The 23,767-nt window shown below is 47.9% G+C and overlaps 2 pseudogenes; one reads left to right on the top strand and one right to left on the bottom strand.

Annotated features, from left to right (window-relative positions):
- Positions 1-4,982: 4,982 nt before the first annotated feature.
- Positions 4,983-7,078, bottom strand: LOC136531920 (uncharacterized; annotated as a pseudogene).
- Positions 7,079-14,455: 7,377 nt separating this feature from the next.
- Positions 14,456-23,054, top strand: LOC136531919 (putative serpin-Z8; annotated as a pseudogene).
- The last annotated feature ends 713 nt before the right edge of the window (positions 23,055-23,767 follow it).

Genomic DNA, 23,767 nt, shown 5'->3' with positions numbered 1-23,767 from the left:
GCCCCAGCATTGTCACCTACGCGAGGGAGAGAGGGTTGGGGTGGTGGACGCAGAGGGGGTGGGAAGGGAGGGGAGGGGAGGGGAAGGTGGGTGCGGGCATCGACGTCGGCGGCGGCAGTGGCGTGGAGGGGGCCGCCAGGGGTGGTTAGGCTTTTGGGGTTCGGCCCGGCCGCCGAATGTCGGGCTTTGTTTCAGCGAGCGGTGCAGTCTTCTTCATTTTCACCCGATGTTGTGTTATTTGCAAATTGTAATTTTATATTTGATTTGAGAATTGTCAACTAGTATGATTAGATGTTTAGTCAATTTGAGTTTTAAGCTTGGTAAGTTTTTATGTTTGACCGATGAAATATCAAAATTTCTAATTTTCACTTAAATAAGTATATGAATTTTATCGCGGCCTTACAAAATGTGTAGCCCATGCACACAACATGTCCACTCTGTGTACACACGCCTGACTCGCTACTCGAGGGGTGGCCGAACGACTACCATTTAGCGTTTAGGTGAACGTTGCTTCCACTAAAAATGACAAATGGCAGTTTCACAAAAAATCTCTGCAGCGGGCGATGTCGTCGTCCTTCTACTTGTCATCGTGGCCGCCGGCTAAAGGATTTGGCTTTCACTGATCTCACTGAAGGAAATTGCTGATTAAAAATTAGGTCATATCGAGATCTCCACTCCACTCCGTGTGCATTATTACTATAATCTCCTTAAAGAAAGGAAAGGCTAATCCTCTTCAAAAGGATTCTAGTATGGTGAATGGACCTTGTTGCCCATTAACTTGTATCCCAAGAATAGCCCAACAACAACTCGATCTTTGCAAAGGTGCAGTACAAGAACAAATGCGCCCGTGTTTCATCTTGACCGTCTTGATAGAGTAGACATTTAGAATCTTGGGAGGACCCCATATTATGTGCAGACATCTATTTTGTCCAACAGTTGTAAAAGTTTCCATCAGTCAGTGCCGACGCATAAAAGCAAAATGGTGCCTTGCACTACTGGATCCGCCGCCTTTGCCGAGTGCCGGCCACACTCGGCAAAGGAACCTTTGCCGTCGGCAAAGGCTTTGCCGAGTGCGGCTCTCGGCAAAGCCCACTCGGCAAAGAAGTGGTCGGCAAAGGAATCTTTGCCGAGTGCCACGTGGCAGGCACTCGGCAAAGGATTTGCCGAGTGCCACACCAGCTCTCGGCAAAGGTAACGGGCGCCGTCAACTTGACGCCACCCTTTGCCGAGTGCCGACGTGTCAGGCACTCGGCAAAGGAATTTTTTTTTGAAAAATTCTTCGCCGAGTGCTGATGTGTCAGGCACTCGGCATTTTTTTTTTGAAAAATTCTTTGCCGAGTGCTGGCACTCGGCAAAGGTTTGGTCACTTTGCCGAGTGCCACGCTAGCACTCGGCAAAGCTGGGTTCTGCTGGGAAAAATGCCCAGCTTTGCCGAGTGCTGGCACTCGGCAAAGCTGGGAATTTTTTTTTTGCTTTTTTCTGTTTTCTTGCATTCTAGACATGCAATTTCACATATATTCATGACAATAAACTAGAATATCACATAAAAATCACATTTCATCATCAAATGACGTCTCAACACGATATAAGTTCATAACAAGTTCATAACATGTCCAAAACCTGCAAGAAAACAACGGCGCGAAGGCCGATAACCACAGCGGCACGAAGGCCGACATCACAGCGGCACGAAGGCCGACAAGTCTACAAGCGGGCAGTAGAGGTACCTAGCTCGACCCGGCGTCCCCAGGGGCCCCAGAGCCCCCACCTTGCTCCCACGGAGACCACCCTGACTGCGGCGCCGCCTGGAACGTCGAGTAGGGCCCGGAGTGCCCCTGCTGTTTCGGTGGAGGAGGAGCGGTACCTGGCCACGTGAAGCCCTGAGTCAGGAAGGTCGGGTGAGCCGGCCAACCGTGCGGTGGAGAAGGGCCCAGTGGAGGGCTGGCACCTGGAGGAGTCGGGTTCGAACCCGCCGACTGTTCCTACACAAAGGACAAGTGATCTCATTAGTACCTGCAGGATGGCCGCACAAGCTAAAGCAACAGGCAATATACTCACCGGAGTCGCTATAGGAGTAGGCACAGGAAAAGGTGGTGGAGCAAAGATCGAGGCAGGGAGCTCATGCTGCTGCATTCCCGGGATCTGAAGGCCCCGGAAGTAGGCGGCAAAGTCCTGCATCTGACGCTGGTAGTGCTGCGTGACAGCCACCAGCTGTCGCTGATGGGCCACCACCATGTTCTCTTGGTTCGTCTGCAACTGTGCGATCTGGGCCTGCAATATTACACCCGCAAAGTTGATGGTATGTGAAAGCAAGGTACATGTGTGAAACGAGTGAACGACGAATGAAACTGCACTTACCTGAAATGCTGAGAACATTTGTGCATTGCTCGGCTGCCGAGGTGCTATGGGGATGTCGGAGGAGCTCCTGGTCCCGTCTCATCGAATCTGGCTCAGCGTGGGAACAGAGGACGACTCGATGGCGCTGTTGGCCATCCAGTACCGGCCGTGCTGCTTCCCTCCTCCCAACCTCATCAAGAGGTCCGTGTCTAGGGGGTCGGTGGCGGGGTCGAACGTCTCCCCATGGCGCTGGCGAGCCGCGGAGGTGTACTCGGTGAGCTTGGGGTAGACGCTTGTGTTGGTGTACGTGTCGGGCCCGTCCGCCGGGTCGTAGACGTTGTCCGCCGCCGTTGCTTTGCCCTTGTGAGCAAGGGCGTACCCCGTGAACTCATTGACGACATGCCCACCATGCGACTGGGTCTGCGAGGAAAACACAAACATGGTTACAAGTAATGACAATTGAGCGCTAGAATTAATAGATCAACAGAAGCATACCCATCTTTCCATGAACACTGGGAGGGACTAGTTCCCTTGGTGTTGTGGTGCCCCTCGCATCTGCAGGCGGCCCTCCCGATGTTCTCTGCACCTCTGGTACGCCGCGTTCGTGGTCCACTCACGCACAATGGCCGCCCAGCAGTCCTTGTAGTTGTCGCACCACCCCGGACACATCTGCATGACATCAAGTATTTGACATGCCAGAAGATGAATTGAATGTTTCACAGAAGGAATCAGAATGAATGTTTCCTACTTAATTACCTGCATGTACTGCGCCTCTGTGAGGTTGGTCTCCCTCTGGAGTATCATCTCCCTGACTTGCGGCTTCTTCACCACCTGGCCAAGCACGTCGGCGTAGTAGCTGATGACGCACTGGAGATGCGCCTCGTGGTATAGGTCCTTGAGACGATCTTTGTAGACCGCCTCCTGCACTCGCACCACATGCTGCTCTCTCCCCTCCTCACACGTGAAGAAGACCTGCACACAGACATCATGTATCATTTCATTGTTTCAAGAACGTCCAACGAATGCGTAGTATTGAGAAATGCGGTGCGATGAAAATACTCACCCAGAACTCCCTCTTGATCTTCACCGCAAGGGTATCGCCATTGGAGTCCGTGACGCTGGAGAAGTGCTCCCACTTCATGGGCGCCTGTACCTCACCCTTGTGGGTGATGAAGCCAGGGTAGTACTCCCTAATCAGCAGGCCCTAGATGCCATTGATATGGCATGAACCGCTCCCTCCGCTCACAAACATCCAACTACTACACGAGTCATTAACAACAATTGTTAGTCTGCAGTTCGATTTTCAACATGTCATATGAACAAGTAGTGAAATCAACAATGGTTACTTACGTCTGACCCACAGGTCGAATCACCGGGTGGTAGGAAGGGAGCAGCTGTGGCTCAGGGAGCGACAAGGGCCCGCGCTGGTAGGGCTTGCTCGAACCTGAGGAAGCCGTCTCGCCTGGTGTCGGCTCGCCCCCGTCATCATCGTCATCGTCGCCGCCGCCGTCACCGGTCGTCGTCGTCCCCCCTTGCAGGGCCTCCTCAAACTACAGCCTCCTCATCGACGTGCGACGTCCGCTGCCCCCCCTACTGGTCGACGGCTCCACCAACTGCTCCTCCTCCTCGTTGTCGGCGGCGATCGCCTGCTCCTCGTGGACAATCTAGTACTGCGAGCGGACCTGTCGATGCGGCCGCTGCCACCTTCCGCCTGGCATTTTGTTGAGTGCCTGCAATGACAATGATTAAAATAGTTAGCATAAATAACTGACAAGTACTTGTAAAGAAACATAATTGCAAGGTAATAATAATAATAATATAGTATTACATGAATTAGAAATTATCTCCGCGAACGGCAATATGGCTAGCGTGTAGTCGTCATCACTATTGTCATCATCACTATTGTCGTCATCACTGTCAATATTGTCGAGCTCTCTTAAGTGTCGGGCATCATCTCCATCGTCCTCATCATCTCCATCATCATCATCATCTACATCGTCCTCAACTCCATCGCGCTCCATCTGCCATCGCTCAAGGATTCGTAAGTCCTCAGCATCCTGCACCTCATCACCCTCGTCCTCATTGATGTCGTTGTCTACTTCCATGCCCATGAGCGAAAGAATGTCTATCTCCAAACTCCCTTCTAGCCCCTCAGGTTGATAGAACTCATCTTTGTTTGGGTCAAAGTTGTAATCATCATCATTTGGGACAGCCGCTTTACCGCGTGGTGAGACCAAGTGCACAAGGCTCCAACCCGCAAGCTTCTCATCTTTTTGGCACGCCCATGGGAGGTAATACACTTGCGTGGCATGTCGGTTAGCCACAATATAGACATTGTCTCCTTTATAGTTGGAATCCTATCAAATTTTGACTTGCCCAATCTTAAGGTCTTTTTTCGTGACATCAGGATCGAACCAATGGCATTTGAATACCACTAGCTTAAAAGCTTTGGCACCCTTAAATTTGAGCTCATATATCTCTTCGACTATGCCATAATAGTCCTTCTCATCCATGCCGGGCGTACGAACTCCGCTGCACGTGGTTTTTAGGTTGGCCCGACTCTCCTCGTAGGCTCTCATGCGAAAGCGATAGCCATTCACATCATAAACGGTGAATGACTTGACCCTACGGGAGAAGCCACCGGCCACCTATTTCAATTCATCACCCATTTCCACATTCGTGCGGGCCTGCAAGGTCAGGACAGGTAGATCATTACATTACTCGCTCCTAGGAGCAAAGTGGAATCTTCTAGGAGCAAACGAGGTTAGTTGGATGGTACCTTTGTAGAGAACCAGGAAATGAAATCGGGCACACCATGTCTGAGAAGATGGTCTTCTTCTTGCTCGGTAGGAGCCCTATTGCCTCTCTAGTGTTCATTAATATATTCCCTGAAAAAACAAGAGACAAGGGGGTCGGATCGATAGGTGGAGGATAGTCACGGCGTATGTAACAAGCTCATTGAGAACTTACTTCTGATAAGGAATCACTTCATCAAGGTTCAACAACAAGTAGATCATGATAGTGCGCCACTCATCATGGGTCAATTTCTTGTTGGTACCTGCGCTTCCTCTTCTGAGATCCCCTTGGAAAAGGCTGAGGTTCGATGAGTTCTCATCGGCGTTGTAATGAGGGGTTGGATTGTGCACGCTGGGAAGTTTCTCAGTATAGTACGCCTGTGTGAATGTCGACACCTCCTCTAGAATGAATGCCTCTGCCACGGAAGCCTCAATTTTGGCTTTATTTCTACACTTTTTCCGAAGAAGCTTTAGACACCTCTCGATTGAATAGCACCAACGGGCCTGCATGGGCCCCCCAACCATGCCTCGCGCGGTAGGTGCAAAATCAGATGCTGCATCGACAGGAAGAAGCCAGGTGGAAATATCATCTCCAACTTGCAGAGCAACAGAGGTGCAGCCTTCTCTAGGTCAACACAAACATCCCGAGATAACTCCTTGGCACAAAGCTGGTGGAAGAAAAAGCTCAACTCTGCCAGGACGCGCCACACTAGCTCGGGGAGGTATCCCCGGGTCATCGTAGCAAGGATCCGCTCAATCCATATGTGGAAGTCATGACTCTTCATCCCTAAGACTTTCATAGTCTGCAAGTTCACTCCCCTACTCAGATTTGCCGCATACCCATCCAGGAACTGTAACGTCTTCATGCACTGCAGTACTTCCTTCCTATCGGCCCTTTTCAGGATGTAATCGGCCGGGCCCCTTTTCCATCTCTTGCCTGGCGCAGGGGTCTTCATCACTAGCTTTGGTCTATCGCAAATCTTTTCCACGTCTAGTCTAGCATTAACGTTGTCCTTTGACTTTTTACCAATGTCCATGAGTGTTGCCCAGAGTGCCTCGGCAACATTCTTTTCTGTGTGCATTACATCGATGTTGTGTGGAAGAAGAAGGTGCTTGAAGTACGGGAGCCTAGTCAAGCCCGATATATGAGTCCACATGTGGTCGTTACCATATCCAATAAAACCACCGTTGACTTCATCAATTTGGAGAGCCTCTATCTCGGCAAGGACCTCGGCAGGGCTCTTAACCTGAGGAATGGGGTTGGTGACTTGAACACCTTTCATGAAGTGCTTTTCATCTCATCTCAATTCATGGTTCTCAGGCAGGAATTGACGATGTTTGTCGAAAGAAGAATACTTGCCACCCTTGTGCAGCCAGGTGAACATCACATCTGCCTTGCATGTTGGGCAAGGGAACTTCCCGTGAACACACCACGCGCTGAATAAGCCATACGCCAGGAAGTCATGCATTGAATACTAGTACCACACATGCATTGTGAAGTTCCTCTTTGTAGCTCGGTCGTACGTCAGTACCCCCTCTTCCCAAGCATGTTGCAATTCATCCCACACTGGCTGCATGAACACACCCATATTGTTGCCCGGGTGTCTAGGTATTATCAGCGTCAAGAACACGTTCCTGGGTTCAAACATGACGCCGGGGGGAAGATTGAGGGGGATCATGAACACGGGCCAACAAGTGTACGGGGCTACCATCATTCCAAACGGGTTGAACCCATCTGTTGCCAGTGCTATGCGTACATTCTGAGCCTCCATAGCCTTGCCAGGATTCATGTCATCGAAGTGCTTCCATGCATCACCATCCGCTAGGTGTACCATCTTGTCAGGACTGTATCTTTTGCCATTCTTGTGCCACGCCATTTGTTTTGCGGACTCCTCTATCATGTACAGCCGTTGGATCCTCTGTAGGAAAGGAAGGTGCCGTAAGACCATCTCGGGGATCTTAGACTGTTTCTTCTTGCCATCACTGCCTTCTACCTTCACAAACCTAGAGGCTTTGCACTTTGGACAGTGTGTTGCTTTCTTGTGGTCTCCCCTGAATAGGACGCACCCCTTCGGACAAGCTTGGATCCCCTCATACGGCATCTTAAGTGCACAAAGGAGTCTCTGTGACTCGTACATGTTCTTCAACAGGGTGTGAGGATCCGAAAGCAGTTTGCCAAGAACTGTCAACACGAGATCGAAGCCATCTCAACTAATGCCCAATTGCGACTTCAACGCTATTAGGCGTGAAATGGCATCTAGTTGCGAAACCATTGTCTTCTCATGAAGGGGCTTCTATGCCGCCTCCATCATGGTGTAGAATGCCTTTGCGGTTTCCTCTGGATCATCCTCCACCTCCATTCCTTCAACGAACCATGCTTCATGAAAGTCTGCCATCCCGGCATCTGCATCATACTCCTCGAGGAGGGGTCTCACCACCTCCTCCCTAATACGATGGTGTTCACCATGGTGGATCCAGCGGGTATAGTTTGGAACGAATCTGTTATTGTGAATATCTACTCCCACGGCACGCTTTCGTTTCTTTTTCTTGTTCTTACACTTGCTGCAGGGACACGGCATCTGACTCGACCCTTTAGCAGCTAGGCCAAATGCATGCTCTAGGAAAGCATCGGTCCCCCTAACCCATTCAGAGCTCTTACTTGCGAAACCCATGTACATCCACTCACGGTCAGCCATCCTCTGTCATGCGCCAATGTAAGCGAGTAATAAAACCAGTATTTGCATCTACACGGCGTTCCTACCATCTAATAGGTGAAGGATAGGTCCTAATCCCACCCGTGGATGCGTAGATGGGTTAGCTTCCATGTTCTGCCCCCGTTCGAGTCAGAATTTTGGCAGCACCTCCCCGTTGTTCTCTCGATACACGTCCTCGCAGGGAGAGTGTGTATCCGGAGAACACGGGGAGGTGCTACCGAAACTCCGACTCAGACGGGAGTAGACCATGGAAGCTAACTCATCTACGCATCCGCGGGCTATCCAAAAAACGTGGACAATCCGAAATAGATACGGTCGCAGATATGCAAAGACCTACATACCTCCGACCGTATCTCTTTCGGACGGGAGACGCCTAACTGGGTGACGAGATCTACGACCAAGGTACGGGTACAGGGGTTATACCTAGGGTGGCGGTGCTGTGGTGAGGCGACGCTATGCAGGCAGACTGGCACGGCGCGGGGCTACTCCAGATCCGCTCTTCTCTGCAAAACAAGAAAATATTCTAGATTCAGAAGGTGGATTTGGCTCATTAGAGATGCAGGTAGATAATTTCTGAGTTTATATTTATAATTTCTGACTTATAAAAAATCTGCAACCCAAAAGACAGCAATAGGAAAACAAGGATATGAATCATTCTAAGGAAAAGGGAGAAAAGCATTAACCAAATATCAAGAATATAGCAAGGGCCGCGGCGGGGTTTGAGAGGTTGGCGAACTGCAACTTAGGTAGCTATTTTGCTATCCTTAGCGCAAAGTCGCAAACATAAATGTCTTCCTGTCTAACCAGTCCTCTTCATACTATACAATCTCTATGTTCATGCAGGCCTCAACAGGACAGGAAAGAGCTGCCGCCTGCGGTGGGTGAACTACCTTCATCCTAGCCTTAAGCATGGCCGCATGTCACCACAAGAAGAACGCCTTATTATTGAGCTCCATGCTCGGTGGGGGAACAGGTTTGATCTGAAGTTTTTCTAGATAGTAACTTCTCTCAGTTACTAAATTTAGGTGAATACAGAGAGATTGCTGAAGGAAATGAGAAGACATGTAGCAGTATCCCCTGTCATCTACCATCACCTGCTATGTGGGACTACAAATATCCTGAGGTATTCTGGAAGATGGAAGATCAAGAAACCATGATGTGATAGAATATGAAGAAACCATGATGTTGGCTCCACTATTTGGTTACGGTAAATAAGGCCCTCACTATTGAAGCCTGAAGGAATACATCTATATAGGTCAGGTCACTCAGCTATCTGCCTAGCAGATTTGGCAGTACTTGTACTTCCTAGCTATGCTTGCATTAGTATGGGTTTCAGTATTTTAAAATCTACTATAACACTGGAGGTATGCTTATGATGTATGTATCTATGTAGCGTGCAAAATAGTTTGTATCAGTTTGTGGAATAGCAGTGCAATACAAGGACGCTCTATATGCATGATATATTTATTTCTCTGTTCTTATTGTGCTGAACAAATAACAGTGTAATCTGGTTTGCAGTTATTATTCAATAGAATATGATACAAATTGAATGTTACATTTAAGTTATATAATAAAGAGAACACCTTTACTTCTAAATAAAGCTTGATAAAACTGTATCCGGATTCAAGAAAAATAGAAAGCAGACCAAGAATAAAAAATATTCGTCCAATAAAATAGAGCCCAAGATAGACAAGAGCTTAGTTTACAACATGTCAAACAGAAACTGTAAAAGCAGAGAATATTGCGTGGGATTAGATTGATGATTGTCAAGTACATGATACATATGCATATATACAGGGTTACAGGCAACCACAAGGTGCGCCAAAGCTATAGGCAGCAGCAACCCTAAGTGCATGGGCCTAAGCCCACCCACAGCTTAAACATAGCTAGGCCCCTAATAGCCTGTCTAACAGAAACAAATCCACAAGTTATTTGTAACAAAGAACAGGAATAACAGACTGTTTATTCTTAAGTTCAGTTCCAACAGAACAGAACTGGCAGGTTCAGTGCAAGAGTAAGTGAGCTATCATTTTTTCTCTCCATAATTATAAAGCTGATAGCATTAGTATCTAGTAATAAAGTTAAATCACACTAACCAATAAGACGAGGAAGAAGTTGCAGGTAATTAAGCTAAGATTTTGTTCTAATTAATCAATAAGGTAGTGCATGGACCACAAAGAACCAGCCATCACTGCTCTCTTATACTATCATGGCCATTCCTAGGAAATAATCTTAGACTAGCATCAACATACATGGAAATCTGGAGCTACAGTGTACCTCGTGGATCTAGCAGAGGATAGGGAGCATACCTCAGCGCCGCTGCGTACTGTCAGGATGGACGGGCGCATCCGCGGCGGCTGCAGGGATGTGGTCAAGTCTTCTTGACCGGATGGACGGCAGGGTGCTCTATGCTCAAGGAGGGAGCTTCCACTGCCACGATCCACGCCTGCAGTAGATGGAGAACGGGACCACGAAAATTCCACGGTGGAGAGGAGGAGAAGGGATCTCTGGGCAGCGCGGGGCGGAGCTCGGGGCGCGGCGGCCGGGGGATGCGGGGCGGGCGGGGGAGCTCGGGCCAGCCGGCCGGCTGCTCGCGGGCGCGTCGGAGGAAGGGGCGGCAGCGGCGGGAGGGCTGGCGGCGGGCGTAGCGGCTGGCGGCGCGAGGGAGGAGTGAGGAGTGAGGAGTGGGGGTTGGGCCGGCCCGTGTCGGCCTTTAGGTTAAAGGATTTGCCGAGTGCCAGATCGGCTCGCACTCGGCAAAGACGCCATCTTTGCCGAGTGCCAGCCGACCTGGCACTCGGCAAAGAGCTGCCACGTGGCAGGCTCAGGGCCTGCCAGGCCGGCTCGCCTTTGCCGAGTGTCACGTGGCCGACACTCGGCAAAGGACCCCTTTGGCGAGTGCCACCCCTGGCACTCGGCAAATTAATATTTTTTTTGTTTTTTTCTTCCTATTTTTTTTGTGGGGTCTTGATACAGTAATTACATCTCAACTTCAAAATTTGGGATAATTTTGAGTTTGTGTGCTATATTTCTTTAATTATTTTTGTTTCGTTGAATTTTTCCGACTACTCCAAATTTGAACTGCATGTATATGAAATAATGGAATTTGGTCATTCAAAAAATGGTATTCATGATCACAGTGATCACATGTGGAGATGTCTGGGTTTTAGGCATCCGACGTCACAACTTGCTCTAAACTTTCTCAATTTTTTACCACAGCCTCCACATGCGATGACAACACACCTCGACAAGTTTCGTCATTTTTGGACTTCGTTTGGATTTTATATAATTTAAAAACACTTTTCCCGCAGGTAACTCGTCATGTTATGACACTAACATGGTCGTAACTTCATGCGAGGTCCTGGATACGGCCTCAACATACGCCGAACATCATGAATACCATTTTTTGAATGAACAAATTCCATTATTTCATGTACCTGTAGTTCAAATTTGGAATTGTCGGAAAAATTCAACGAAACAAAAATAATTGAAGAAATATAGCACAAAAAGTCAAAATTGTCCCAAGTTTTGAAGTTGAGATTTATTTACTGTATCAAGGCCCCAGAAAAAAATTGGGAAGAAAAAAACAAAAAAAAATACTATTTGCCAAGTGCCAGCGGTGGCACTCGGCAAAGAGGCCTTTGCCGAGAGCCGGCGCACGTGGCACTCGGCAAAGGCTGTCGCCCTGGCCGACCCTAATCGTACCACGTGGCAGGCCTTTGCCGAGTGCTTGGCACTCGGCAAAGGTGGCTCCTTTGCCGAGTGCCTAACGGCAGGGCACTCGGCAAAAGGGACGGCCACGGATGCCGTTTGTCCAGGCCCCCCTTTGCTGAGTGCCCCTCTTTGCCGAGTGCCAGGCACTCGGCAAAGATCCCCTTTGCCGAGTGCTTCTATTTGCCGAGTGCCAGACACTCGGCAAAGAGATCTTTGCTGAGTGCTTAATCTGGCACTCGGCAAAGAACCTCTTTGCCGAGTGCCCGTGGTTTGCCACTCGGCAAAGCTTGCGGCACTCGGCAAAGGCACTGTTTCCCGTAGTGTATAGAGCGAGAGCTCTCTGCACTGGGTACGCCCTTTACAAAAGAAATGCTCGCAGATCAGCTAACTTAAAAGCTTACCATCCAAATATTTAAGTATCATATGGCCAGAATGTGTTTATTGGCAAACCTTCGACTCTAGTAAAAGGGGACCATTAATGCAACCATCTCTCTAAAAGATTAAGATTGATCATTTTGAGATATGGAATGGTGAACTGTAGTCACTGAGTTCAATAGCACTTAACTAATATATTGTAATTCTTTGGTCTTGGTGTGTTGTTTCATTGAAGAGTGGTTATATGTATTAGACTAGAGGAGGATTAATGTTGGAATAATCTCTCGCGACAAGGCCTAAAGGACCAAGTCCTAGCCACTCAAGCGCCCTGATAGAGGACGTACAACCAACTCATGCTTACGGTCCCTATTACACATCACAATAACTTAAATGGGAGGCTCGGTGCATCATGGAAACCAACGTTTCCCATGAGCTTAGCCACGCGTCCGACACTCCTAACACTAACTCGATCTAGGGAGTGCTATAACTGACCGGGAGCCCGCCACCGCTCTGCACTGGCGACCTAATGAGAAGATGACGTGAACCACGAGTCTACACTGAGCTTTGATGTTGTAAACCGCAGGTCTACAACGAGGATGCCTGCTACACCATCAGCTCACAGTGGTGGATCGGCTTCATCCGCACACAAAGGTACGAACCTAAGAAATCTTAATCTCTAAATTGTAGTTGTTCTAAGGGTGACCAAGACAATTAAGATCCTATAAGTTCTAACCCTAGTTTGACATTTTTATATCGGAAGATCCAAAAATTGCCAAAATTCACGAATTTTAGTTATTCGTCTATTTTTTTAGAAAAGGGAATATGTATTAATATTTCGGGCGTGGCTAGCGCCCGGACGTCCAGACGCTAGCCCTCCGTTCTGATGCCCGCGCCGCTGTGCCTGCCTCAGCCTACTGCACTTGCGCCGCTGCGCCTGCCCGCCCACGCCTTGTCTGCTGCGCTTGCCCACACCTGCTCGCCTCCTGCTGTTGCATGTTGCATGTCGTCGTGTGCCCGTGCATGTACGTGGGCACCACTCGTGTCAGCGGGACCGCCTCCGCCTGCCCTCGCTTTCCGCGCTTAACACCAAGGCGAGGCAGTAGAAGACGAGTAGGGAGATGCAGCACCCGATCTAGTTTTAAAACATCCAGATGCAACAATTGCAACATACGTTTAAAGACAATGAAACATTTGAAATATACGTCTGAAACACTTGCAAAAACACCTGAAAAACACTTGAAACTATTGCAAAACATACACAACATTCAGATAAAACACTTGCAACATATGTGTGAAAACATATGCAACATCCAGATAAACACATTGCAACATACGTCGAAAAAGATGAAACATTGAGAACAGAAGCTTGCAACATACATGTACAACCATTGCAACATATGCAACATCCCGATCTACTACTGCAACATCCATCTGAAACAATTGCAACATACCTCTAAAATAACATGAAACACTTGGAATGTATGCTTGCAATATGCGTTTTTCACCCTTCTTCCGTGGGGCGCATAGCAGAGCGGGGAACGACGTCGGTTCCGGCCACCGACGGCCGAGGATGGTGGTGCGGCCTAGCAGCAGCCAGTTGCGCGTGCGCCTGGCCTGCGACAGCCTCTTCTCCTGGCACCTGGCCTAGGCGTGGCGGTGGACGGAGCACGACATGGTGTGGCGGGGACAGAGGCGCCGTTGTAGTCACCGAGCACCTGCATGGAGCTTGGAGGCGGAGGGCGAGGTGTCGACCGGCGATCGAGTCCAGCACCAGCATCAGTCGGTGGGGCGACTGGCAGCGTACCTTGGCAGAGGATTCCTCCTCTGCGGGGACAAAGGCGCTGAGGGGGGCGTCGCGGGGGATGGCGGCGGTGGCGCGGCGGAGTGGGGCGGGCGGACGGCCGCACGACGCGGTGAAGCCGAGGCGGCACGAGGCGGAGTCAGGAATGTTTTTTATGAGAGGCGGACGAATATAGGAGAAGCGGAGTGGGATGCCGCGTCTGACAGGATGGACACATGCCTCTAAGCGTTTTCTGTAATATTCCAGCCTCTGTATGTAATTGATACATGTAGCTGACTTATTATTTTTTTCTTTTTTCTTGTTTTTGCTGAGGGCCTGTGACGAGGAACGGTCACCTGGAAGAATTCTTGGCCAGATTGATAGTTTAATTTGTATATAGCTTAATCCACCTTAACCGAACAAGGCCTAAATAGTATCCTGATTCCTGAACTCTGGTTCCGTTCATGTTATGGACACAGCACTCTGTCCACGGAAGATTGCTATTCTGGCGACGGCTGTGACTTACCATTGTTTGGTAGGGACTGAGACTTGCCCTTTATTTTCAAGGCGTGGCCATCGTGCAATAGAGGACGCAATAAGGGCGCCGTGCAACATGACAACTCGTCAACTCGTGCTTTCATCGGTCTCCCGTTCCATAACAGATTCCGGCCCATATAAATTCAACAGCATCTCGTCAACTCGCGTAAAGTTTTCGGAACGTCACCCAGCAGATCGACAAGGCCATGGCGCCGGGCATGGGCAAGGAAGCCACGAGCGCCTGCCTGGCCGGCCAGGCGGCGCTGGCCGCGCGCCTCCTCAAGCGCATCTCCTCAGAAGCCGCGGCGGCGGGCAACAACCTCGTCTTCTCGCCGCTGTCCATCCACGTCGCGCTGGCGCTGATGTCGACGGCCGCCGCGGGCGACACCCTCGACGAGATTCTCCGCGTCGCCGGCGCGCCGTCGCTGGAGGAGCTCGCCGCGTTCGTGAGGGACACGGTGGTGGACGGCGTCCTCGCCGACGAGGCCGACATCTGCGGGCCCAGCATCTCGTTTGCCTGCGGCACGTGGACTGACAAGGCGTGGCCGCTCCGGCCCGCGTACGTGGACGCCATCGTCGGGACGTTCAAGGGCAACTCTTGGGCCGTCGACTTCCAAAACGAGGTTACTAACTAAATGAAAACGTGCCTATGCTTGATGTTCGATATATATCTACCAATTCAATTGCTTCGTCAAACGTTTTGTGTGTGAATCTATATACGTACTTTATGTAGCTAACACTTAACATCAAATCTGAAGGTGTGTTTTTCTTGTGTGTATAAAGCCAAAAGAATCAAGAAAGCAGATCAACGCCACTAGTAAAAAAAGAGCTTCTATTCCCGGCTGCCAACCCCTTTAGTAGCCGGGAATAGAAGTGGACCTTTAGTTCCGGTTGGTAAAGGTAGCTACGTCAGCGTCTGGGCTGGCCCCTTTATTCCTGGTTAGTATTACTAACCGGGACTAAATGGTCTTTTTTTTTCTTTTCCTGCTTATTTCAATTGATGATTCTTTTTTGTTTTAATTTGGTTTTCGAATACGCATTATTCGCTGCAAAGTAATATACGTATACGCGCGCGTACTGTAAAGTTTTCGCTCGATCAATGCACGCAAGCAACACAAGTAAACTAAAACATAATATTACATTTCATCGTCACATGTAAAGTTTGCATTAATTGTACATTTCATCATCACATGTTCTTTGGATCAATATGAAATTTGGCTTTCATCATCACATATTTGGGTCATAGTAAAACTCGCCGCCGGGAGTTAAGACCTGATCATTTAGAAATCCACTTATTGTCTCTTGGATTGCTTTGAGATGGTGTGTGTCCAGGGTTTTTTCCTTCAACCAACGAGTCTTCAATTTGAGATATGAGATAAAGAAAAATTATATTAGTATATATATATATGTATCAAGAATAATGATAAATAAATTGTATCTATCACGAATATATATATATATATATATATATATATATATATATATATATATATGAAGAATATATATATATGTGTACACTTACCTTTTTTCCTCTAGACTAGTTCTTTTTGAGCACACTCTCATGAACTCGCAAACATAGTATCCACAGAGATTGGTCCCCTGGGGCTGCCGCAGAATCCACTTTACGAGAAAAAAATTCATCATCATCCGAGCATAGGGAAATTGAACTAAGGTAGGTATATAGTACTTACTTTGTATAGCACTACTTTCAGTGGCACTTTGCGTTTCATATGGTGTTCCTGACAGACCTTTTCCCAACAACTACCAAATAACATAAAAAATATTTGGACCATTAATTTGCATGCAGAGAGACTGGAATAGTTTTGCTAGTGAGACTGCAATTACCTCTGAATAATATCTATCATCTCTTGGAACTCTTTTTGCTCTTTTCTCATCGAGTCCCAGATGCCTAGATGACCTTTCTCCAGATCGAGTTCCATCAATATCCAGTGTTCACTGCCATGTCCATTAACACTCATTAATTAGCTAACAGGTACAGTGAACATATATATATGGATACACGATCGTCGACATTATGAACACTTACCTGAAGTTATAGGGGAAGAGTATACATTTCTTGTCACGTTGCTTCTCTAAGAACATCTTGATATTGGCCTCCGTTTCTGCTTTTCATGTTGGTTGGGGTTTAGGGTTTTCGAATACGATATGTGGATCAATGAAACCAATATCAGTACACCCTCTCTTTTTGCACTCTCCCATCTCAAACCTGCATTATATATATAGAGTGAGGATAATAAACACAGACATGTACGTACGTAGCGACTTATTATTAATTAGTAGAAAGAATCACTTACAGACAATAGCAGCTGATGAGAGTCTTGTCGAGAGAGTTCTGGTGGACTAGTTGGTGTAATTCAGCAAACTCAATGTACATAACGTCATCGCCACGGAACCAATGGTCGTCTTTGATTCTGACAGAAATAAAGAACTCTTTCCGGTGACACGCGTCGAGGTACAAGGTGTTTAGCTTGAACAATTGTGTACCCAGTTCATTGATGGTCTTAGGATTCCATAGACTCCTGCCATGCTCATATTTCTGCCATTCATCCGCTACCGGCGCACTTTCGAAGAGGAAATCACCAAGGTCGATACCTCTCATAGCATAAAAGTTAGCAAGTTCCGCCATATCCACTTCTTTATCAGCAGGTATTTCCATCATATCCAGCATATCTATGTTTGAACCATATTCATTAGCAATAACTAGAGGAGGGACTGATTGCAATTCTTGTTCTCCGAGTTGTGCAACAGTTTTCCCTGCTTTAGCAGCTTTCTTGATTATCTTGGTAAGAGTGCGGTCAAAGTCTGATGGTGGCGAGGGCTTACGAGCTTGCCGCCTCTTTTTCTGCTCAGCTTCCACCATCCGCCTTAGTTTAGCTGGAGGTAGGTGGAAGTGCTTCTGCTCCTGCTGCTTCCTCTTCCCTGTGCCTGAGAAGAATGCTTCAACGGTTTTTTTAACCGCATCATGTAACTCCTCTTTACTCATTTCACCAGGCAATTTCTGTGGAACTGGCCTTGGTTTCACGGGGGCCTTCTTGGTCGTCTTCGCCGGTGGGGCAGATGGCTTATTTGTTTGCAGCCGTCTTCCCTGGTTCATGGGAGGAGGTGGGGGAACAGGCGTTGGAGACCTTCGAGGCGGCGTTGGGGAACGCCTTGGAGGCGGTGGCAGCGGCGGTGGAGACCGTCTTGGAGATGGTGGGGGCGCGTTGGAGACCTTTGAGGCGGTGGCGGCGGCGGTGGAGACCATCTTGGAGATGGTGGGAATGCAGCCCTGTCTTCTACCCCATCGTAACCGCCGCCCGGAGCACTATGCTGGTCTGGTGATTGTACTATTGGACTTAGGTTGGGGGAGGCCCTGCTGTGTGCGTACAGAAGACAATGAGTCAATTGTTATTTAAGAGGCAATATAAAATTAATAAAAAAATTGTTTCGTTCACTTTCATCCGTACCTATTGTGCGGCAACGGCTTCCCAGGAATATTGATGTAGCGCTTGCGCCATGCAATGAATGCCTTCTCTGCTTCTCCCACGGTCTTCTCCCCATCACCTCCATGAATGTCAAGAGGCACATCGCTAAAACCTTCAATAGCTTTATCCACCGAGACGGTAGCATATCCAGCTGGTACTACTGCCCCATGGATTCTTGGTGTCTTGGTACGGTCGATAGGGTTTACAACACCAATAGCCACCTTCACTGTGCCATTATCTTTTGGAATGTGCAGCTCACATGATGTAAAAGGATCAGTGACGTCATCCACGGGGAAGCGCAGCTCTGCATCTTTTATGGCATCAGGCAGCTCCGTAGAAGCACAACTGCTTCTCAACTGATCGGAGCTAATGTTGATTCCCCGAGCTGTTGTAATCCCGTGGGCACTCAATTGTATTTGCACTTGCCTTGCAACTTCCTCTTGCACTTTCACTTGCATTTCTTTTTCTCGCCTTTGTGATTCAAGCACCGCTTCCCGTGACTCAATAACATATTGCTGCAAGATGCGGATCCTCTCTGCCTCCTCATCCTTTCGTCTCTGGTGGCTTCTGTACGAATCGATCCATTCAGGGAAACCTTGCACCCACGGAACGGCCCCTTTGCCTCTAGTTCGTCCACAATGCTCAGCAGTCCCGATGGAATATGTCAGTTCATCTTTCTCTCTGTTGGGCTGGAATAGTCCACTATCTCTAGCTTTTAGAATTTGAATCAACCTTTCTGTTGCTCTTTCGAGTTTTGTGCCATGGACAAGCTTCCCGGTGACTGGGTCCAATCCTCCCCCATGACCTAAAAACCAACGCTTTGTGCGTTCAGGCCACGGTGCTGATTCAGGTACGACCCCCTTGGCAATAAGGTCTGCTTCCATTTTTTGCCACTTGGGAACGGAAGTCGCGTAGCCACCTGATCCCATGTTATGGTGGTATTGCTTTTGTCTAGAATTCTCTTGGTTCCTTCTCGCCCATTCTGCATCCTCTTCTGATGTCTTGTACTGTACAAATTCCTCCCAGTAGGGCCTTGCCTTCGCGATTGGGCCCTTATCATTCCAATTTGGAGTCTTGTTCTTCTTGACGTATGATTTGTACAATTGCTTCTTCCAAGATTAGAATTGGGTGGCCATCTTCTTCATTGTCCAGTGCCTAACTCGCTCCGTCAACCTTTCGTGGGTGATGTCTTCATGATAATCATCTGTTTGGAGCGTGAAATGTGCAAGAACATCTTGCCAAATCAGCTCCTTGTCCTTATCCGAGACATAACTAATATGAGGAGCATTGTTATTTTTTTTTCATTCACGGGCATTGATCGGGAGCTTGTCCCTTACAAGGTACCCACAGTGGTACATGAATTTCTGTGCATATTGTCCTAGTGGTTCGCCTGTAGCCACGTTGAATTCTGAGATGATGTAGCGGCCTTCCAACGGCTTTTTGGCCCCTCGAACATTCTTTGTGTTCCCCGTCGTCGTCGTCGATCCAGACGGCTATGTACGCATAGAAACACAAAAAGTATTATAAAACGAAGGTCGATCCAGTGGGCTACATGTATGCATAATAAATAAATGAGAGCTAGATATTGAGAAATATATACCTCGCCAGAATTATCTTCATGAACAACTTCCTCAACAATATGATCGAGATTCAAGTATTAACTTCCGTCGTCTTCCAGCTGGTCATTATCAACATCGGCATAATGTTTAGTGCCGGCGTTGGTAATATCCATCATTTCCGCCTCCAGGTCATCGTCTCTCGGGTCGGCCATAGAGAGCCTAAACAATTATAAAACAATAATTATGCAATTAGGGTTTCATAGACATTTCATAGATATATAATTTTTTTCATACTCCACAATAGATTTTTTCCTAAGTAAAAATTATACATGTCATATATATAATTTTAATGGATTACATATATATAGGGTGGTTTAGGGTTTAGCCATATAATTTCATACACATTTCATAGATATAAATATAAATTTATACATTTCATATATATATATATATATAACCCATTATTATAATTTCATACATATAAAATGAAATTTAATTAGTATTATACTTGTAAATTTATACATTTCATACATATAATTTCATAAATATAAAATGAAATTTAGTATTATATATAACATAAATTTATACATTTCATACATATAATTTCATATACTTCCATATACATTTCATATATATAAAAAATAAAATTTATAAATAATTATATATACTTATATGTCGGCCGGGGGCGGTTGCCTGCGCAGGGCGACCGGCCAGCGTCGGTGGCCGGGGAGGCGAGCGTCGGCGTCGCGTGGAGTGTGCCCGCGGGGGGCCACCGTTGGTGGGGAGGCCGGTGGCGCGTGGAGGCCGGCGTGGGCCGCGGCGAGAGGCAGCGCGCACGGGGCGTCGTGCAGGGCTGGCGAGAGGCGGCGCGCGGGCGTCGTGGAGTGCCCGCAGGGGGGCGTCGTCGGTGGGGAGGCGCGCGCCGGCGTCGTGGAGTGCCTGCGGGGGGGGGGGGGGGGGCGCCGTCGGTGGGGAGGCCGACGTGGGGGCCGCGCGTGGGGAGGCCGGTGACGGGCGCGGTGTTGGGGGCTGCTCCGGCGAGGAGGGCGGCGTCGGGGTGGCCGGAATCCACGATCTAGTGATGGGGAGCCGAATCGGCGGCGGTTGGCGGCGGCGCGCTCGCTGATGACGATGAAGTCGAAGACGAGAAGTGAGAGGAGGAAGACAAGGGAGCTGGCGTATATAGGAGAGGGACCTTTAGTCCCGGCTCCTAACACTGCCCAGGACTAAAGGTCACCTTTAGTCCCGGCTCCAACCATCAGCCGGGACTAGGTCCACCTTTAGTCCCGGCTCCAATAACCAGCCGGGACTAAAGGTAATTTTTGGCGGGCCGCCAAATGCAGCCCACCTTTCGTCCTGGGTCGTGATCGAAGCCGGGACTAAAGGGGGCTAAAAAATTCACTTCGCGCCCGTTTTTTGGTTGGTTAGTGTATTATATATATTTCTTTTTATTTAAATGTTAAATTCTTATTATTTGCTTAGTAAATTAAATACTAGGCATAATATTTTTTTAAAAAAGTAATAAAATTTATTTTGATTTACTGCACACAAGAAAAATATGTGACCTAAGCTATTGTCTTTTTAATTATAAATATTGAACATAATGCAACTAATAATCACTATTTTCGTTAATGCAAAAATATAGACTTTAATTAAAATCATTAAATCTATTGGTTTTCGACAGGAAATTTGTTTTCACATCATTTTAACGTAAATCTTTAAGTTCTTCATCAATAATTGTATAATTAATCGGTGAATTCGCGCGGAAATTCAATTAAAGTGCAAAAAGCACCAAACCAGCTCAGAAAAATCTCAAACTTGGCGGTGGCCTCACACAGGGCATTTGCATTCTTGAGAAAAAGTTTGAGACCAATCCGGCACTGGAAAGCACATGGACCTCAGAATCCCAGAGAACCTAGGTGTATAGGTAGGGTTCGATGAAAGGTTCTATATACCTCTGTGAAGCACGTCGACTCCGCCTATGTCGAAATGGCTTAAAATTTTTTTGGCAGTCATTTATCCCCAAAATATGGGCCCACACAAGATCTTAGGTTTTTCTGATAATTATTTTTATTATTACATTTTTCTTTGTGCCGCGTGAGACGAAATACGGTGAATTATAGATTGAAAACACTAGAATTTTGCGTCGACCTCCACAGAGATTTGTCACCTAGGGCACAAGAAACCATTTGGCAAAGTTTGGCACCATTCCGGATCTTTTGGGGTGGACTCAGTTCAACGTATAATTAATCGGTGAATTCGCGTGGAAATTCAATTAAAGTGCAAAAAGCACCAAACCAGCTCAGAAAAATCTCAAATTTGGCGGTGGCCTCACATAGGGCATTTGCAGTCTTGAGAAAAAGTTTGAGACCAATCCGGCACTAGAAAGCACATGGACCTCAGAATCCCAGAGAACTTAGGTGTATAGATAGGGTTCGACGAAAGGTTCTATATATCTCTGTGAAATACGGTAAAATGAAACTTAAAAACTTATGTGTGAAAATTATAATTTTCCCCTAAAATCTAAAACTATTTTTTCAACAAAAGGCTCTAAAAATCAAAGTATACTTAAAAAAAGAATATAAATGAAACTAATAAACGAAAACTATTTGTTTTTTTTTAATAACTACTGGCGGAAGCTTTATTCCCGGTTAGAGGTTATAACCAGGAACAAAGAGCAATATTTATTCCCAGCTAACGCCTGCAGCCGGGACTAAACATTTAGTCCCGGTTAGTGGCTCTAGCCGGGACTAAATGTCGATCTTTAGTCCCGGTTATAGCCTCTAACCGGGACTAAAGGTTTGCCTGTCGAGCCAGCAGCGTTGGGCAGCGACCTTTACTCCCGGCTCGAGGGTATAGCTGGATTAAATCTCCTTCACTCCCGGGTTCAAAAAATGCTAGGAGTAACTCTAAAGATAGTGCCGAGATAAAAGGTCTGTTTTCTACCAGTGCGCTTGGATAACCAAGGCCACAAGAAAGCAGATCAACGCCCAGGTGTTCAACCCCGACGATGACGACAACGCTGACACCGTGCACGTCATCGCCAATGCCATCTACCTCAAGGGGGAGTGGCGCAACCCATTCAAGAAGGAGAACACCGTCGACCGTGAGTTCCACCGCCTGGACGGGAGCTCCGTGGAGGTGCCCTTCCTGCAGAGCTGGTCCTACCAGTGCATCGCCTGGCACTCCGGGTTCAAGGTACTCAAGCTGGCCTACGAGATGATGAACCAGTACAACTGGAAGCTCTACGACAGCCTGCCCAGGTTCTACATGTCCGTCTTCCTCCCCGACGGCAAGAAGGGTCTGCGAAACATCGTGGAGAAGATTGCGTCTCCCCGGCGTTCCTGCACGACCACCTACCCAAGGAGTATGTCCCCGTCGGCCAGTTCCGGCTGCCAAAGTTCAAGCTGAGCTTTGAGAGAGCCATAGAAGACGACCTTAAACATCTAGGCCTTCATCTGCCCTTAGATAGAAAGAAGGTGAATATGGGCGACTTGCTCCTTGAAGAAGACAAGCGGCGCGTGCATGTCAACAGGGTCATCCACAAGGCGGTTATCGAGACGAACGAGGAGGGGAGCGAGGCGGCCGCCGTCACCGTGGAGTCGGACGATGATATGGGTTACTTGATGTTTGATGACTACCCACCACCGCCGAAGCCGGTGAACTTCGTCGCCGATCACCCGTTCGCCTTCTTCATCGTGGAGACGTCTGGTGCCGTTGTCTTTGCTGGGCATGTTGTTGACCCTTCTAAGGAAGAGTAGACCTCAGTCTCGACCCAAAATAGTTGCATCAGACGAGTAGAGACGATGGGCAGGATATTTTTTGTTTAGTTTTCTGAGGTTGTCGCTTCGGTTCTTTCTTCAAAAGTTATATTAACATTGTCTGGATCAATTTACATTGTTGCAGAGTTGTCAAAAATCACATTATTTGCGTGGTACCCGACACTACTACAGAAATGAGCTTTAGTCCCAATTGGGAACTAGCTCTACTCCCGGTTTCCCAACCGGGACTAGCAATCCGGGGCTAAAGGTGTTGTTTTTTAGTCCCGGTTTGTCAAAACCGGGACTAAAGATCCTCCCAGTTTTTAAAAAATAATGCCTCCCACCGTTGCGCCCTGTGAGATTCAAACCCAAGACCTCATGCACTGTCTCGTGCGTAGCTTACCACCCCACCTACACAACACATCTAACAATGGATGGGATGCTTTCCTTTTGAACTAACCCATCCGGGGACCTTTAGTCCCGGTTGGTGTTACCAACCGGGACTAAAGGGTCCTTTAGTCCGGGTTAATGTTACCAACCGGGACTCACTACTGGAAACAGGGACGTTGCCGAGTGCCTACGGCACTCGGCAAAGGCCTAAAAACACTCGGCAAAGGCTTTGCCGAGCGCTGCACTCGGCATAGGCCACTCGGAGAAAAAAAAGTCGGCAAAGCCTTCTTTGCCGAGTGTCATTTGTCGGGCACTCGGCAAAG

This window comes from Miscanthus floridulus, unplaced genomic scaffold, assembly GCF_019320115.1.
Source record: "Miscanthus floridulus cultivar M001 unplaced genomic scaffold, ASM1932011v1 fs_475_4_5, whole genome shotgun sequence".
Taxonomy (NCBI): Eukaryota; Viridiplantae; Streptophyta; class Magnoliopsida; order Poales; family Poaceae; genus Miscanthus; species Miscanthus floridulus.
The sequence above is the reverse complement of the archived record's forward strand: the minus strand, read 5'-3'. Positions and strand labels throughout refer to the sequence as shown.